The following is a 19,332-nucleotide window of genomic DNA, read 5'->3' on the forward strand; positions in this document are numbered from 1 at the left end:
TAGATTAGGTATTTTTCTTCAGAATTTTTAAGAATGAATTCTAGAGTTTCAAGGTGATGTTTTCATCATCACCAAAGCTGATTGATTCTCATCAATTTAGCTGTTGAATGCAATGTCCTGCTGAAGCTTGGCTAGCCATGTCTAATCTTTTTAGACTAAAGCTTTAGACTAACATTGCATGATTCCTGGTATTCTTATTAAAAATTTTGAATATATAATTTTCGAAAAATCCAAAAAAATTATAAAATCTTAAAACCAAAAATAATTTTATGTTTCTTGTTTGAGTCTAGTGTCTAATTTTAAGTTTGGTGTCCATTGCATGTTTTTAGTCTTCTAATTTTCGAAAATTACATGCATTATGTTCTTCATTGATCTTCAAGTTGTTCTTGATGATTTCCTTGCTCTGATCTTTAAATTCTCTTGTCCTGAGTGTTTTGTTGTTTCTCATATGCATTCTCAATTTGTTAGTGTCAGTAGTATACAAACTTCTAAGTTTGGTGTCTTGCATGCATTGTTTATTTGATCTTAGTGGCATTTTGATTATTCCTCATCATTAAAAATTCAAAAAAAAATTTTATTTGTGTCTTTTCAAGTCAATAACACAGAGAATTGAAGATTCAGAACATACAGCAGAGGAATTACACAGAAAAAGCTGGGCGTTCAAAACGCCCAGTGAGGAAGGAAAACTGGCGTTTAAACGCAACGCCCAAAAAGGTAGAGTTTTAGGCATTAAACGCCAGAATGGATAACATTCTGGGCGTTTAACGCCAAGATGGCACAAGAGGGAAGATTTTGTTTTTAATTCAAATTTTTTTAAGTTTTCATAATTTTTCAAAATCAAATCTTTTTCAAATCATATCTTTTCAATCATATATTTTCAAAATCAATTTCTTCCCATTTTTCAAAAAAAAATACTTGCTAACAATTAATGATTTGATTCGACATTTCAAGTATGTTGCCTTTTCTGTTGAGAAAGGTTTAATGTCTGAATCATATCTTTTAAATTTCTTGTTAGCCAAGTCATTAATTTTAAAAATCAAATCTTTTTAAATTGTTTTTCAATCATATCTTTTCAATCATATCTCATTAAAACCATAACTTTTCAATCATATCTTTTTAATCACATCTTTTTCAAAATAGTCTTCAATCATATCTTTTTGACTTCTAATTTCAAAATCTTTTTCAAAAATCACTTAATTTCTTTCCCACTCTTAGCTTTCAAAAATCATCGATCAATTTTCAAAATTCTTTTAAAATCTTTTACTTTAATTTTCGAAAATTCTTCCCCGCTTCTCACATCCCTCTATTTATGGACTAACACTCCTCCTCAATGCACAATTCGAACTCTATCCTTCTTGATAAGTTCGAATTCTTCTAGCTCCTCCTTCTATTCTATTTTTCCTCTGACATCTCAAGGAATCTCTATATTGTGACATAGAGGATTCCATATTTTCTTGTTCTCTTCTCTTTCATATGAGCAGGAACAAAGACAAAAGCATTCTTGTTGAGGCTGACCCTGAACCTAAAATGACCTTGAAGTGAAAGCAAAGAGAAGCTAAAGCACTACTCTCTGTAGAGGACCTAACAGAAATCTTCAAACAAGAAGAAGACATGGCAGCCAAAAACAACAACAATGCCAACAATGCAAGGAAGGTGCTGGGTGACTTTACTGCACCTACTCCCGACTTCTATGGGAGAAGCATCTCTATCCCTGCCATTGGAGCAAACAACTTTGAGCTTAAGCCTCAATTAGTTTCTCTAATGCAACAGAATTGCAAGTTCCATGGACTTTCATTGGAAGATCCTCATCAGTTTTTAGCTGAATTCTTGCAAATCTGTGACACTGTCAAGACCAATGGGCTTGACCCTGAGGTCTACAGACTTATGCTATTCCCTTTTGCTGTAAGAGACAGAGCTAGGACATGGTTGGATTCACAACCTAAAGAAAGCCTGAACTCTTGGGAAAAGCTAGTCAATGCCTTCTTGGCAAAGTTCTTTCCACCTCAAAAATTGAGTAAGCTTAGAGTGGAAGTCCAAACCTTCAGACAGAAGGAAGGTGAATCCCTCTATGAAGCTTGGGAAAGATACAAACAATTGATCAAAAAGTGTCATTCTGACATGCTTTCTGAATGGAGCATCATAGGTATCTTCTATGATGGTCTGTCTGAACTGTCCAAGATGTCATTGGATAGCTCTGCTGGAGGATCTCTTCATCTGAAGAAGACGCCTGCAGAAGCTCAAGAACTCATTGAAATGGTTGCAAATAACCAATTCATGTACACTTCTGAAAGGAATCCTGTGAACAATGGGACAAATCAGAAGAAAGGAGTTCTTGAGATTGATACTCTGAATGCCATATTGGCTCAGAACAAAATATTGACTCAGCAAGTCAATATGATTTCTCAAAGTCTGTCTGGAATGCAAGCTGCACCAGGCAGTACTAAGGATGCTTCATCTGAAGAAGAAGCTTATGATCCTGAGAACCCATCAATGGAAGAGGTGAATTACATGGGAGAACCCTATGGAAACACCTATAATCCTTCATGGAGAAATCATCCAAATCTCTCATGGAGGGATCAACAGAGACCTCAACAAGGTTTTAACAACAATAATGGTGAAAGAAACAGGTTTAGCAATGGCAAGCCTTTTCCATCATCTTCTCAGCAACAGACAGAGGATTCTAAGCAAAGCCACTCTGACTTAGCAACCATGGTCTCTGATCTAATCAAAACCACTCAAAGTTTCATGACTGAAACAAGGTCCTCCATTAGAAACTTAGAGGCACAAGTGGGTCAGCTGAGTAAGAAAGTTACTGAACTCCCTCCTAGTACTCTTTCAAGCAATACAGAAGAAAATCCAAAAGGAGAGTGCAAGGCCATCAACATGGCCGAATTTGGAGAGGAGGAAGAGGCAGTGATCACCACTGAGGAAGACCTCAACGGACGTCCACTGGCCTCCAATGAGTTCCCTAATGAGGAACCATGGGAATCTGAGGCTCACACTGAGACCATAGAGATTCCATTGGAATTACTTCTGCCATTCATGAGCTCTGATGAGTATTCTTCCTCTGAAGAGGACGAAGATGTCACTGAAGAGCAAGTTGCTAAGTACCTTGGAGCAATCATGAAACTAAATAACAAGTTATTTGGTAATGAGACTTGGGAGGATGAACCCCCTTTGCTCACCAAAGAACTGGATGACTTGACTAGGCAGAGATTACCTCAAAAGAGACAGGATCCTGGGAAGTTCTCAATACCTTGTACCATAGGCACCATGACCTTTGAGAAGGCTCTGTGTGACCTAGGGTCAAGCATAAACCTCATGCCTCTCTCTGTAATGGAGAAGCTAGGGATCTTTGAGGTGCAAGCTGCAAGAATCTCACTAGAGATGGCAGACAATTCAAGAAAACAAGCTTATGGACTTGTAGAGGATGTTCTGGTAAAGGTTGAAGACCATTACATCCCTGCTGATTTCATAGTCCTAGAGACTGGGAAGTGCATGGATGAATCCATCATCCTTGGTAGACCTTTCCTAGCCACAGCAAAGGCTGTGATTGATGTTGACAGAGGAGAATTTATCATTCAAGTGAATGAAGAATCCTTTGTGTTTAAGGCTCAAGGATACCCCTCTGTAACCATGGAGAGGAAACATGAAGAGCTTTCTTCAAAACAGAGTCAAATAGAGCCCTCACAGTCAAACTCTAAGTTTGGTGTTGGGAGGCCACAACCAACTTCTAAGTTTGGTGTTGAACCCCCACATTCAAACTCTAAGTTTGGTGTTGGGAGGTTCCAACATTGCTCTGAATATCTGTGAGGCTCCATGAGAGCCCACTATCAAGCTACTGACATTAAAGAAGCGCTTGTTGGGAGGCAACCCAATGTTATATTTATCTATTTTCCTTTGTTATTTTATGTTTTTTTTATAGGTTGATGATCATGGGAAGTCACAAAATCAATTGAAAAAGCAAAAACAGCATGAAAAACAGAAAGAAAAATAGCACACCCTGGAGGAAAATTTGCTGGCGTTTAAACGCCAGTGAAGATAGCAAAATAGGCATTTAACGCCCAGTCTGGCACCATTCTGGGCGTTTAACGCCAGAAAGGGGCACCAGACTAGCGTTTAACGCCAGGAATGGGCACCAAGCTGGCGTTAAGCGCCAGAAATGGGCAACAGCCCGGCGTTTAACGCCAGGATTGGTAGAAGGAGCATTTTTGCTCGCCACTTCGTGCAGGGATGAATTATCCTTGACACCTCAAGATCTGTGGACCCCACAGGATCCCCACCTACCCCACCACTCTCTCTCTTCTTCACCCATTCACCAATCACCTCAACACCTCTTCCCCAAAAACCCCTCACCTATCAAATCCCACCATTCTCTTCACCACTCACATCCATCCTTCATAAAACCCCACTTACCTCACCATTCAAATTCAAACCACTTTCCCTTCCAAACCCACCTATAATGGCCGAACCTTACCCCTCTCTCCACCCCTATATAAACCCATCTTCACTCCTTCATTTTCACACAACCTACACACTACTTCTCCCCCTTGGCCGAAAAACAAAGCACCTCCATCTCCTCTATTTCTTCTTCTTCTACTCTCTTCTTTCTTCTTTTGCTCGAGGACGAGCAAACCTTCTAAGTTTGGTGTGGTAAAAGCATTGCTTTTTGTTTTTCCATAACCATTTATGGCATCTAAGGCCGGAGAAACCTCTAGAAAGAGGAAAGGGAAGGCAAAAGCTTCCACCTCCGAGTCATGGGAGATGGAGAGATTCATCTCAAGGGTGCATCAAGACCACTTCCATGAAGTTGTGGCCATGAAGAAGGTGATCCCCGAGGTCCCTTTCAAACTCAAAAAGAGTGAATATCCGGAGATCCGACATGAGATCCGAAGAAGAGGTTGGGAAGTTCTTACCAACCCCATTCAACAAGTCAGAATCTTAATGGTTCAAGAAGTCTATGCCAATGCATGGATCACCAAGAACCATGATCAAAGTGTGAACCCGGACCCAAAGAATTGGCTTACAATGGTTCGGGAGAAATGCTTAGATTTTAGTCCGGAAAATGTAAGGTTGGCATTCAACTTGCCCATGATGCAAGGAGATGAACACCCTTACACTAGAAGGGTCAACTTTGATCAAAGGTTGGACCAAGTCCTCATAGACATTTGTGAAGAGGGCGCTCAATGGAAGAGAGATTCAAGAGGGAAGCCGGTTCAACTGAGAAGGCATGACCTCAAGCCCGTGGCTAGGGGATGGTTGGAGTTTATCCAACGCTCAATCATTCCCACTAGCAACCGGTCCGAAGTTACTATAGACTAGGATATCATGATTCATAGCATCATGATTGGAGAGGAAGTAGAAGTTCATGAGGTTATATCCCAAGAACTTTATAAGGTGGCGGACAAGTCCTCTACCTTGGCAAGGTTAGCCTTCCCTCATCTCATTTGTCACCTCTGTAATTCAGTTGGAATTAACATAGAGGGAGACATCCTCATTGATGAGGACAAGCCCATCACTAAGAAGAGGATGGAGCAAACAAGAGATCCCACTCATGGACATGAGGAAATTCCTCATCATGAAATTCCTGAGATGCCTCAAGGGATCACTTTCCTCCACAAAATTATTGGGAGCAAATCAACACCTCCCTAGGAGAATTGAGTTCCAACATGGGACAACTACGGGTGGAGCACCAAGAACATTCCATGCTCCTCCATGAAATTAGGGAAGATCAAAGAATCATGAGAGAGGAGCAACAAAGGCAAGGAAGAGACATTGAGGAGCTCAAGCACTCCATAAGATCTTCAAGAGGAAGAACAAGCCGCCATCACTAAGGTGGACCCGTTCTTTAATCTCCTTGTTCTTTATTTTTCTGTTTTTTTTCGAAAATTATGCTTTATGTTTTATTTATGTTTGTGTCTTATGATCATTAGTGTCTTAGTGTCTATGCCTTAAAGTTATGAATGTCCTTTGAATCCATCACCTTTCTTAAATGAAAAATGTTCTTAATTAAAAAAGAGAAGAATTGCATGAATTTTGAATTTTATAACAAATTAATTATTTTGATGTGGTGGCAATACTTTGACTTCTGAATGTATGCTTGAACAGTGCATATGTCTTTTGAATTTGTTGTTCATGAATGTTGGCTCTTGAAAGAATGATGAGAAAAGGAGACATGTTACTGAGGATCTGAAAAATCATAAAAATGATTCTTGAAGCAAGAAAAAGCAGTGAATACAAAAAAAAGAGAGATTATGTGCGAAAAAAAGGAGAGAAAGCAAGCAGAAAAAGCCAACAGCCCTTTAAACCAAAAGGCAAGGGTAAAAATAAAGTCATGATCCAAGGCAAAAAAAGAGTGTGCTTAAGAACCCTGGACACCTCTAATTGGGGACTGTAGCAAAGCTGAGTCACAATCTGAAAAGGTTCACCCAGTTATGTGTCTGTGGCATGTATGTATCCGGTGGTAATACTGGAAGACAGAGTGCTTTGGGCCACGGCCAAGACTCATTAAGTAGCTGTGTTCAAGAATCATCATACTTAACTAGGAGAATCAATAACACTATCTGGATTCTAAGTTCCTATAGAAGCCAATCATTCTTAATTTCAAAGGATAGAGTGAGATGCCAAAACTGTTCAGAGGCAAAAAGCTAAAAGCCCTAATTAATACGGATCTTCATAGATGTTTTTGGAATTCATTGCATATTCTCTTCTTTTTATCTTATTTGATTTTCAGTTGCTTGGGGACAAGCAACAATTTAAGTTTGGTGTTGTGATGAGCAGATAATTTATACGCTTTTTGGCATTTTTAGTATGTTTTTAGTATATTTTAGTTAGTTTTTATTATATTTTTATTAATTTTTAGTTAAAATTCACCTTTCTGGACTTTACTATGAGTTTGTGTATTTTTCTGTGATTTCAGGTATTTTCTAGCTAAAATTGAGGGACCTGAGCAAAAATCTGATTCGGAGGCTGAAAAGGACTGCAGATACTGTTGGATTCTGACCTCCCTACACTCGAAGTAGATTTTCTGGAACTACATAAGCTTAATTGGCGCACTCTCAATTGCGTTGGAAAGTAGACATCCTGGGCTTTCCAGCAATGTATAATAGTTTATACTTTGCCCGAGATTTGATGGCCCAATAGGCGTTCCAAGTCAGCTCAAGAATTTTGGCGTTAAACGCCGGAACTGGCACAAGAATGGGAGTTAAACGCCCAAACTGGCACAAAAGCTGGCGTTTAACTCCAAGAAAAGTTTCTACACATGAAAGCTTCAATTCTCAGCCCAAGCACACACCAAGTGGGCCCGGAAGTGGATTTTTATGTCATTTACTCATCTTTGTAAACCCTAAGCTACTAGTTCTCTACAAATAGGACCTTTTGCTATTGTATTAGAGAATCTTTTGATCATGTTTTTATGATTGAACCCTCTTTGGGAGGCTGGCCATTCGGCCATGCCTAGACCTTGTTCTTATGTATTTTCAACGGTGGAGTTTCTACACACCATAGATTAAGGTGTAGAGCTCTGTTGTACCTCGAGTATTAATGCAATTACTATTGTTCTTCTATTCAATTCAACTTATTCTTGTTCTAAGATATTCATTCGCACCCAAGAACATGATGAATGTGAAGATTATGTGACGCTCATCATCATTCTCACTTATGAACGCGTGCCTGACAACCACTTCCGTTCTACAAGCAAACAAGGCTTGAATGTTTATCTCTTGGATTCCTTAATCAGAATCTTCGTGGTATAAGCTAGAATTGATGGCGGCATTCAAGAGAATCCGGAAGGTCTAAACCTTGTCTGTGGTATTCTGAGTAGGATTCAAGGATTGAATGACTGTGACGAGCTTCAAACTCGCGATTTTGGGGCGTTAGTGACAGACGCAAAAGAATCACTGGATTCTATTCCGACATGATCGAGAACCGACAGCTGAATAGCCGTGCTGTGACAGAGCGCGTTGAACATTTTCACTGAGACGACGGGACTGTAGCCATTGACAACGGTGATGCCCAACATACAGCTTGCCATGGAAAGGAGTAAGAAGGATTGAATGAAGACAGTAGGAAAGCAGAGAGACGGAAGGGACAAAGCATCTCTATACGCTTATCTAAAATTCTCACCAATGAATTACATAAGTATCTCTATCCTTATTTTATGTTTTATTCATCTTTTAATTATCAATCCTCCATAACCATTTGAATCTGCCTGACTGAGATTTACAAGATGAACATAGCTTGCTTCATACCAACAATCTCCGTGGGATCGACCCTTACTCGCGTAAGGTTTATTACTTAGACGACCCAGTGCACTTGCTGGTTAGTTGTGCGAAGTTGTGATAAAGAGTTGAGATTGTAATTGAGCGTACCATGTTGATGGCGCCATTGACGATCACAATTCCGCGCACCAGGGTGCAATCCTGGCGTTTGAACGCCAGACTGCTACTTGTTTCTGGCGTTCAACGCCAGATTCATGCTCTGCTCTGGCGTTGAACGCCAGCCAGATGCTCCTTACTGGCGTTTAACTAGCGTTTAAACGTCAGTAAGCTCTTCCTCCAGGGTGTGCTGTTTCTTCTGCTGTTTTTGATTTTGTTTTTAATTTTAGTAATTGTTTTATGATTCCCCATGATCATAAACCTAATAAAACATAAAAGAACAAGAGAAATATAGATAAATAAAAATTGGGTTGCCTCCCAATAAGCGTTTCTTTAATGTCAATAGTTTGACAGTGAGCTCTCATGGAGCTTCACAGATTATCAGAGCATTGTTGGGACCCTCCAACACCAAACTTAGAGTTTAAATGTGGGGGTTCAACACCAAACTTAGAGTTTGGTTGTGGCCTCCCAACACCAAACTTAGAGTTTGACTGTGAGGGCTTTGTTTGACTCTGTATTGAGAGAAGCTTATCGTGCCTCTTTTCTATGTTTACAGAAGGATAGCCTTGGGCCTTAAACACAAGGTAGTTCCCATTCAATTGAAGGACTAATTCTCCTCTGTTAACATCAATCACAGCTCTTGCTGTGGCTAGGAAGGGTCTTCCAAGGTTGATATATTCATCCTTTTCCCTCCTAGTGTCTAAGATTATGAAATCAGCAGGGATGTAAAGGCCTTTAACCTTCACTAACACGTCCTCTACCATTCCATAAGCTTGTCTTATTGACTTGTCTGCCATTTCTAATGAGAATGTGGCAGCCTGTATCTCAAAGATCCCTAGTTTCTCCATTACAGAGAGTAGCATAAGATTTATACCTGACCCCAGGTCACACAGACTTCTCAAAAGTCATGGTACCCATGGTACAGGGTATTAAGAATTTACCAGGATCTTGTTTCTTTTGAGGTAAAGTTTGCTGAACCCATGTATCTAGTTTACTAATGAGCAAGGGAGGTGCATCTTTCCAAGTCTCATTACCAAACAACTTGGCATTCAGCTTCATGATTGCTCTTAGATATTGAGCAACTTGCTCTCCAGTTACATTTTCATCATCTTCAGAGGAAGAATAGTTTTCAGAACTCATGAATGGAAGAAGGAGGTTTAATGGAATCTCTATGGTCTCTATGTGAGCCTCAGATTCCTCTAGGTCCTCAATAGGGAACTCCTTCTTGTCTGGGAGACGTCCCATGAGGTCTTCCTCATTGGGATTCACGTCCTCCCCTTCCTCTTTAGGTTCGGCCATTTTGATTATGTCAATGGCCTTGCACTATCTTTTCAGATTCTCTTCAGTATTGCTTGGGAGAGTACTAGGAGGAGTTTCAGTGATTTTCTTACTCAGCTGGCCCACTTGTGCCTCCAAATTTCTGATGGATGACCTTGTTTCACTCATGAAATTTAAAGTGGCCTTAGACATATCAGAGACTATGTTTGCTAAGCTAGAGGAGCTCTGCTCAGAATGATCTGTCTATTGCTGAGAAGATGATGGAAAAGGCTTGTTTCTTTCACCATTATTAAAGCCTTGTTGGGGCTTTTGTTGATCCTTCCATGAGAAGTTTGGATGATTTCTCCATGAAGAATTATAGGTGTTCCCATAGGGTTCACCCGTGTAATTTACCTCTGCCATTGCAGGGTTCTCAGGAGCATAGGCTTCTTCTTTAGAAGATGCCTCTTTAGTACTGTTGGATGCATTTTGCCATCCATTCAGACTTTGAGAAATCATGTTGACTTGCTGAGTCAACATTTTGTTCTGAGCCAATATGGCATTCAGAGCTTCAATTTCAAGAACTCCCTTCCTCTGAGGCGTCCCATTACTCACAGAATTCCTCTCAGAAGTGTACATGAATTGGTTATTTGCAACCATGTCAATGAGTTCTTGAGCTTCTGTAGGCATTTTCTTTAGGTGAATGGATCCACCTGCAGAATGGTCCAATGACATCTTAGAGAACTCAGATAGACCATAATAGAATATATCCAAAATGGTCCACTCTGAAAGCATGTCAGAAGGACACCTTTTGGTCATCTGCTTGTATCTTTCCCAAGCTTCATAGAGGGATTCACCATCTTTTTGTTTGAAGGTCTGAACATCCACTCTAAGCTTGCTCAGCTTTTGAGGAGGAAAGAACTTAGCCAAGAAGGCCGTGACCAGCTTATCCCAAGAGTCCAGGCTATCTTTAGGTTGAGAGTCCAACCATGTTCTAGCCCTGTCTCTTACAGCAAAAGGGAAAAGCATGAGCCTGTAGACTTCAGGATCTACTCCATTAGTCTTAACAGTCTCACATATCTGCAAGAATTTAGTTAAAAACTGATAGGGATCTTCTGATGGAAGTCCATGGAACTTGCAGTTCTGTTGCATTAGAGCAACTAGTTGAGGTTTCAGCTCAAAATTGTTTGCTCCAATGGTAGGGATTGAGATGCTTCTTCCATCAAACTTGGAAGTGGGTGTAATATAGTCACCAAGCATCCTCCTTGCATTATTATTTTCGGATGCCATCTCCTCTTCCTTTTCGAAAGTTTCTGTAAGGTTGTCTATGGATTGTTGTAATTTAGCTTCTCTTAGTTTCCTCTTCAAAGTCCTTTCAGGTTCAGGATCTGCTTCAACAAGAATATTCTTGTCCTTGCTCCTGCTCATTTGAAAAAGAAGGGAACAGAAAATAATAATAGGGATCCTCTTTACCACAGTAAAAAGATTCCTTTATGTTAGTAGAAGAAGAAAAGAATAGAAGAAGGAAAAGAGGAAAATTCGAACTCAAAGAGGAAGAGGGGGTTCGAATTTTAAGATGAAGAGAAGTGTTAGTAAATGAATAAATAAATAGAAAGATATGAGAGAGAGAATTTCGAAAATTAATTTTGAAAAAGGGTTAGTGATTTTCGAAAATTAAGAGAAGAATTAAAATTAAAATTAAAATTTGAAACAATTAGTTAATAAAAAAAGAATTTAAAAAAAAAGGGAAAGGAGTTTTCGAAAATTAGAGAGATAAAATTAGTTAAGTGGTTTTGAAAAAGCTAAGAAACAAACAAAAAGTCAATTAGTTAGTTGAAAAAGATTTGAAAATCAATTTTGAAAAGATAAGAAGTTTGGAAAAGATTTTGAAATTAATTTTGAAAAAGATATAATTTAAAAAAAGATATTTTGAAAAGATATGATTGAAAAAGATATTTTGGAAACAGATTTGATTTTTTTTTTAAATTAAAATTGATTACTTGACTAACAAGAAACTAAAAGATATGATTCTAGAATTTAAAGATTGAACCTTTCGTAACAAGAAAGTAACAAACTTCAAATTTTTGAATCAATCACATTAATTGTTAGTAAAGTTTTCGAAAATTTTGAAATAAAGATAAGAAAAGATTTTGAGAAATGTTTTCAAATTTTCGAAAATCTTAAAAGAAAAAAGAAAAAGATTTGATTTTTAAAAAGATTTTGAAAAGATAGGATTCTTAAAAATTGAAAATGACTTGACTTATAAGAAATAGTTAAATTTTAAAATTTTTTGACTAAGTCAACTCAAATTTTCGAAATTTATGAGAGAAATAAGGAAAAGATATTTTTTATTTTTTGAATTTTTAATGATGAGAGAGAAAAATATAAAAATGACTCACAACATGAAAATTATGAATCAAAACACATGATGCAGGCAAGAACACTATGAATGTCAAGATGAACACCAAGAACACTTTGAAGATCAAGAACTTATTTTTGAAAAATTTTCAAGAAAGGAAAAACATGCAAGACACCAAATTTAGAAATCTTTAATGCTTAGACACTATGAATGCAAAAATACATATGAGAAACAACAAAAAACACAAAACAAGAAAATATCAAGATCAAACAAGAAGACTTACCAAGAACAACTTGAAGATCATGAAGAACACCATGCATGAGTTTTCGAAAAATGCACAAATTTTTAAAGACATGCAATTGACATTAAACTTAAAAATTGACACTAGACTCAAACAAGAAACACAATATATTTTTTTATTTTTATGATTTTATTAAAAAAATTTGTATTTTTTTCGAAAATTATTTTTTAGAAAAATGAAAACAAAGAAAAAAATTTTTGAAAACTTTTTGAAAACAAAATAAAGGAAAATTACCTAATTTGAGCAACAAGATGAACCGTCAGTTGTCCAAACTCGAACAATCCCCGGCAATGGCGCCAAAAACTTGATAGGCAAAATTGTGATTTACTCTTTTCATAACTTGAACAATTCTTAGCAATGGCTCCAAAAACTTGGTGCACACTACTATGATTCACTCACATTCTTCACAACTTCGCACAACTAACCAGCAAGTGCACTAGGTCGTCCAAGTAATAAACCTTACGTGAGTAAGGGTCGATCCCACGGAGATTGTTGGTATGAAGCAAGCTATGATCATCTTATAAATCTCAGTTAGGCAGATTATAATGGTTATAAATGGTTTTCGAAAATAATAATAAATAAAGCATAAAATAAAGATAGAGATACTTAAGTAAATCATTGGTAGGAATTTCAGATAAGTGTATGGAGATGCTGTGTTCCTTCTGAATCTCTGCTTTCCTACTGCTTTCATCCAATCCTTCTTACTCATTTCCATGGCAAGCTGTATGTAGGGCATCACCATTGTCAATGGCTACATCCCATCCTCTCAGTGAAAAATGGTCCAAATGCTCTGTCACAACACGGCTAATCATCTGTCGGTTCTCGATCATGTCGGAATAGAATCCATTGATTCTTTTGCGTCTGTCACTACGCCCAACAATCGCGAGTTTGAAGCTCGTCACAGTCATTCAATCCCTGAATCTTACTCGGAATACCACAGACAAGGTTTAGACTTGTCAGATTCTCAAGAATGGCCGCCAATAATTCTAGCTTATACCACGAAAATTCTGGTTAAGGAATCCAAAAGATATTCACTCTAGCTTTCGCTTGTAGAACGGAAATGGTTGTTAGGCACGCATTTATAAGGACGGATGATGATGAGTGTCACGGATTATCACATCCATCAGGTTGAAGTACGAGTAATATCTTAGAATAAAAATAAGCTTGAATTAAAGAAAAGATAGTAGTAATTGCATTAAAACTCGAGGTACAGCAGAGCTTCACACCTTAATCTATGGTGTGTAGAAACTCCACCGTTGAAAATACATAAGTGATGATGGTCTAGGCATGGCCGAATGGCCAGCCCCCAAACGTGATCAAAGATGTAAAATCCCAGATGAAAATACAATAGTAAAAAGTCCTACTTATACTAGACTAGCTACTAGGGTTTACAGAAATAATTCTAAGTGCAGAAATCTACTTCCGGGGCCCACTTTGGTGTGTGCTTGGGTTGAGCTTGAGATTTACACATGCAGAGGCTTCTCTTGGAGTTAAACGCCAAGTTGTAACGTATTTTTGGCGTTTAACTCTGGTTTGTGACGTGTTTCTGGCGTTTTACTCCAGAATACAGCATGGAACTGGCGTTGAACGCCAGTTTGCATCGTCTAAACTCGAACAAGATATGGACTATTATATATTTCTGGAAAGCTCTGGATGTCTACTTTCCAACGTCGTTGAAATTTCTCCATTTGGAGTTCTACAGCTCCATAAAATTCATTTCGAGTGCAGGGAGGTCAGAATCCAATAACATCAGCAGTCCTTTTTCAGCCTGAATAAGATTTTTGCTCAAGTTCCTCAATTTCAGCCAGAAAATACCTGAAATCACAGAAAAATATACAAACTCATAGTAAAGTCCAGAAATGTGAATTTTGCATAAAAATTAATAAAAACATCCCTAAAAGTAACTAGATACTACTAAAAACTACCTAAAAACAATGCCAAAAAGTGTATAAATTATACGCTCATCAACACACAACCAAGCATTTCAATTTCTTGAAAATAGCCAAACAGCATAAATCACACAATTGGCTAATACCTAGAAGATTGTGTTTCAACCCATGAACTCAAATTACAACATCAATGAAAGTTGAGAAATTCTTACCAACCTTACCTATGGCCACAATTTTTCATTTACCATTGTCACCGAAAGTCACAAAGCTTCCATTGAATTTATCAAGTTTGATGAAGAAAGTGGACTTTTCGGTTATGTACCTAGAACATCCCCTATTCAAGCATCACATGTCTTTCTTCTTCTTGGATGCTAAGCAAAACTGCACAAATCTTTTAGGTATCCAAACTAATTTGGATCCTTTGAAGTTAGTCCTTCTTGGTTTCCCAAGTGCATCACAAACAACATTGTATGTTTTTTTTCCTACTCTTCTTTTTATCAATAAAGCATTAAGAAGAAGAGTGACCAAAATTGTTGTAATTAAAACAGAGATTTGTGTGAGCATGTTACTGAAAACACTTCAAGATATGATGCTGATGGTGATTAAAAGATTTGAATTTTCTGGTATTTGAAAGGGTAAATTTCTTTTGAAAGATCCATCTCTAACATTAGTACCTCCTTTTGCCAGAAACCTTAAACCAGAATTTCTTGACACAGATGGGTATCTAGAACATGAGGCTCTTTTGCAAAAGAGAAATTTTCTAAAAAAATCCTCATTGTTAGAGATGTAACCCAGACCAAAGTTTATTTAAAGTAGGTTCAGATTTTGAATAAGATGCATTTTTTTTTATCAAAATATGACTTTTCAAAATCAGCATCAATGTTAGATGAATATTCAAGATCAGATTTATCAAAAGATGATTTTATTTTTGAGGATGATGCTGTGAATTTGCAAGTGATTTTTTTTAAATGCATCATTTTTCATTACATACCCTAAACCTGATTTTTCAAACAAAGTTCTTTGATTAGCAAGTAATTTGTCTAAGTTGCTTGAGTTATGTGCAAACTTTGCTAAATCATGATTCAAACTTTTGATCATTTAATCTTTCGAGTTTCAGCAACAGTTTTTTTTAGAGAGATCAATAATGTGCTTTCTGTTGAACATTTTAATTTCAGAAAAAATATATTTTCTTTAATAAAATCAAAAGCACATTTGGTCTCCTTCACCCTTTTCTTTCAAAAACTCATTTTCAGCATTAAAAACTTTATTTTCAGATTTACATTTGTTGTATTTATTCAGCAATATTTCAAAAAGGTGAGAGAGATCATCAATAGTCACATGCAAATCATCAAGAGATAAGTCATAGAAATTTACCTCTTCTTGTTGAGATTCATCAGTTATGAAACAGATTTGTGTTCTATCTTCGGAGTCTTCTTCCTTATCTGAGTTAATCTTGAGATCCTCCTAAGAAGCCATAAGTCCTTTTCTTTTGGTTTCTTTGAGTTGCCACCTCTGCTTCTTCCTTTGAGTTTCATCATCATTCTAAGTTTCCTAGCAAAACATGCAAACTCGTAATCTTATAAACAGTCACTGGATTTATCATCTAATGATTTAGTGCAAGATTTAAGAGCCACTCTCCCCTCTCCTTTATTTTTTTTGTATCATCATTTTTTTATATGCTAGTAACTTTTTTCTCAACTCATTACAGGTTATTTCACTTTCCACTCTCTTGTCAAGCTTCTCAAGATTTTCCTCACTAGCATCTGTTCGGAATGAGTAATCCCCATAGCATCTAAGCTATTAATGATGATAAAGAATCATGTCATTAATTGATTCTCCTTCCTTCATAGAGGATATCTCATACTCTCTGCTCAGCATGTCACTTTTGGTTTTTTTTTTTGTGATGCTCTCAGGTGTGACTTGAAACTTTATCCTAGATTTTCTTTGCTGTTTTGTATCTTGAATCCTTCTAGTATTCCTTGAAGTTGATTACACAGTTCAACATGTTGAGAGTATTACCATTTAGTTTTCCTTTTCTTTTATCATCTTCATTCAATTCTGCTTCGGCTTTAGGAGAGACAATACCACCAGCGCCATCCTTTGTAGGGACTTGAGGATCATTTATGATTATCTTCGACATGCTATAATCTACTGACTGAGAAAAGATCTTCATTCTCTCTTTTCAATAGTTGAATTTTTTTTAAAGAATGAAGATACGTTGTTGGACTGTCCTTCTCTCAGAATATAAGCCACTATGTTTGAACCCATGTAGTTTGCCATCAGGATCTTTTCCTCCAAGCTGTGAAACTTGATCTCTTTGAGACCAAGCTCTGATACCAATTGATAGTTATCAGTGGCTAAGAGAAGGGGGGTTGAATCTTAGCCATCTTTCTCTAAATGTTACTTTCTGTTTTTTTTTTAGAATAGCTTCAGGAGATATTTCTACTTTTTGTCTCATGACTGGCCAATAGACATTTTCTTTTTGTCTCGTAACCGGTTAGGAGATATTTTTCAATTTTGTCTCCCATGAACAAAAACAGTAAAGGAGTAGAAGAGAAAGAGAGAATCACACCCAGAAGTATCCTGGTTCAGCTGCTCAGTGCAATGCAGCCTACATCAAGTTTTCATCACAACTGTGACAGAATTTCACTATAATCAAACTGATTACAGACACCAATTCTCCCTAGGAACTACCCTTCCTATCCGGGACAAGTCCAGAATCTATCCCCAACCCTGAACTTGACTTAGTCACCTACCAAGCTTTCAACTACTAAGTGCTATCCCAACTTGCAAGAGAATCCCCTCAGGATCATGACAACAAAACAGAAATACATACAAATAATTTCTGAGATAATAATAGCTTTTTCTTTAACTCTCTGCCTTTTTTCACTCATTGGCTTTTTCTTACAAATCTCACATTTTGCCTTTTACCAATGAAACACAGACAGACTCACTGAGAAAAAGAAATATTCAATAAAAGCCATGAAGGAGAAGAATAAATAGCTCCAAGAGCTATGGAAACCCGAACAAGTGCTCTCACTCCTTGTCTCAAGCCTTAGCCGTTCATCCTTATTTATAGAAGGGGAAGCTTCCAAGGTTGAAACGGTTGAACCGAGTCAATCTTCTTCTTCTTCAATATCAAAACCGGTTCAGACAGAGAGAGAAGAGAGAAAACTGAATGCTAAAACCAACATGCAATTACCTCTGTGTCATCCCTTCTCATCAAGCTTCATCAATCCGGGCCTTCCATCTTGACTTGCTCCCCAAGAAGGATTCCTGGCCCTTGATGAGTCCTTGATGCTTGACAGCTCCTCCTGATCTTATCTTCTGCCTCTTCCTCCACGTAGCTACAGTAGCTACCTCCTGTGGTGGTTGATCAAAAGTAGAGACGAGCCATGCTTCCAAGGGATTTTCTTCCTCTGACCGAGTTGATTCTTCTCCATTTTCGGGTATGGAGAGCTTGAGACCTCCTCACCACTTCTTACCATAAGTGACAAAGATCTCAGCCACACCCTATTGTGGATCTTCTTTTTCTTTTGCTAAGGTCATCATCACCTTAGCCTCTTGCTTGTTCATAGCTTCTATTTCTTGCACTTCTCTTCTGATAACTTGCATATCCTCCTTTCCTGATGATATGACCAAAAGCAAAGAAAGATAAGAGAGAGAAGAGTGAAATGCTTTTACTAGTAGTAAAGAAGGTAATTAAAATGAATTAATAAACCACTTCCCTTTTTCCAAGCCTAGTAACGTGTGAAACATTAAAGGCCATTAAATCAATTTGACCTTTCTCTTTTCTGTTTTCAAGGCATGCAATTAAGCCAAGTTAATTTAAATTTGAATTCCATCAGAGATGTGAGTGGTAACTGTGGAAAACATGCATTCAATTTGTTTAAAATTTGAATTTCACCAAAGTGAATTAGTAACCAAAACATGCTTCAACAGAATTGGGCCCCTTTGTTTTTGTGATTAACGTATGGTATCCTTGGGCCACTTTCTTCATCATTTGTTTTATCAAAATGGATCTGAGATTTGGGCTTTTCTTGATTTCAAAATTTAGCCACTTTGTATTTGAATTAATTTGCTAAAATAATATTTTGACCAAAGTGGGCTGCTCTACTATTTTTGGCCCAATCAACATAATAATAATTCAGCCGTAATGATTAAAATATTTTGTACCAAAGGCTAAATACTTTTCCAACCTATTGGGCTTATCTCAATCTCAAAATTCAGCCACTTGATCTATTTGATTTGCACAAGGCTAAATTAATTCATTAATCAAAGTGGGCTTGATTAACTTTTTGGCCCATTGTGAAAAATTATTTTGCTTCCTGCACACTTGAATAAAAATCATCAAACAAACCGTTGAAAATTATTTAAACACTTAAACATATTTAATAATGTTTATTCATCATTTTTAATTTAAGTTTTCCAAACTCAACAGAGAGTATTAAAACAATGAAACAAGTTTGTTATTTTTAGTGTTTGTTTGGATCTTACTGTTAATAAAAGAGATTTTAAAATAGATAAGGTATACTTTTTATTTTTTAAATTTATTAAAAATTTTAAAAATATTCTTAAGTTTTATTTTATTTTAATTTTGTCTAAAAAAGTTTTAATTTACATCAAATATACTCCAAATAGCTAATTTTTAAAATATTTAGAACCAATTTAACAACAATTTTATAGAAATTAAACAACCTTTAACACAAGCAAAATAGACATAATTATCATACATTATTAGTTTAATACTGGATTTGTCTTAAAATTTTTGAAAATTTAGCTGTTTGGGATATATTTGATGTAAGTCAAAAACTTCATAAATAAAATTAAAACAAAATAAAATTTAGGAATATTTTTAAAATTTTTAACAAATTTCAAAGACAAAAATTTATCCTATATCCTTTTTAAATTTTACCAAGATCAATTATTTAAAAATTTTATTTTTTGGAGAAACTCATCCAAATTTGCAATACCAAATTTAATTTTACAAACGACAAAATAATCAGAATTAATATACAAGGCAGTGAAAATCAGTGATGGTTCTCTCACTTGGTTGAATAAAAATCATGTTGCATATTAGGTTTTCTAATATTAGTGTTACGAATACGGAATACACAAGACTCAAACCATAAAACCAAATACTAGGAAATC

The 19,332-nt window shown here is 36.7% G+C and overlaps 2 non-coding genes across 2 annotated transcripts; one reads left to right on the forward strand and one right to left on the reverse strand.

Annotated features, from left to right (window-relative positions):
* Positions 1 to 2,016: 2,016 nt before the first annotated feature.
* LOC130942504 (small nucleolar RNA R71) lies at positions 2,017 to 2,120 on the reverse strand. The gene has a single exon (XR_009071071.1). It is a non-coding gene; the product is annotated as a small nucleolar RNA R71 (small nucleolar RNA).
* An 8,301-nt stretch (positions 2,121 to 10,421) lies between these two features.
* Positions 10,422 to 10,529, forward strand: LOC130943177 (small nucleolar RNA R71). The gene has a single exon (XR_009071707.1). It is a non-coding gene; the product is annotated as a small nucleolar RNA R71 (small nucleolar RNA).
* The last annotated feature ends 8,803 nt before the right edge of the window (positions 10,530 to 19,332 follow it).

This window comes from Arachis stenosperma, chromosome 7 (assembly GCF_014773155.1).
Source record: "Arachis stenosperma cultivar V10309 chromosome 7, arast.V10309.gnm1.PFL2, whole genome shotgun sequence".
In the NCBI taxonomy this organism is placed as follows: domain Eukaryota; kingdom Viridiplantae; phylum Streptophyta; class Magnoliopsida; order Fabales; family Fabaceae; genus Arachis; species Arachis stenosperma.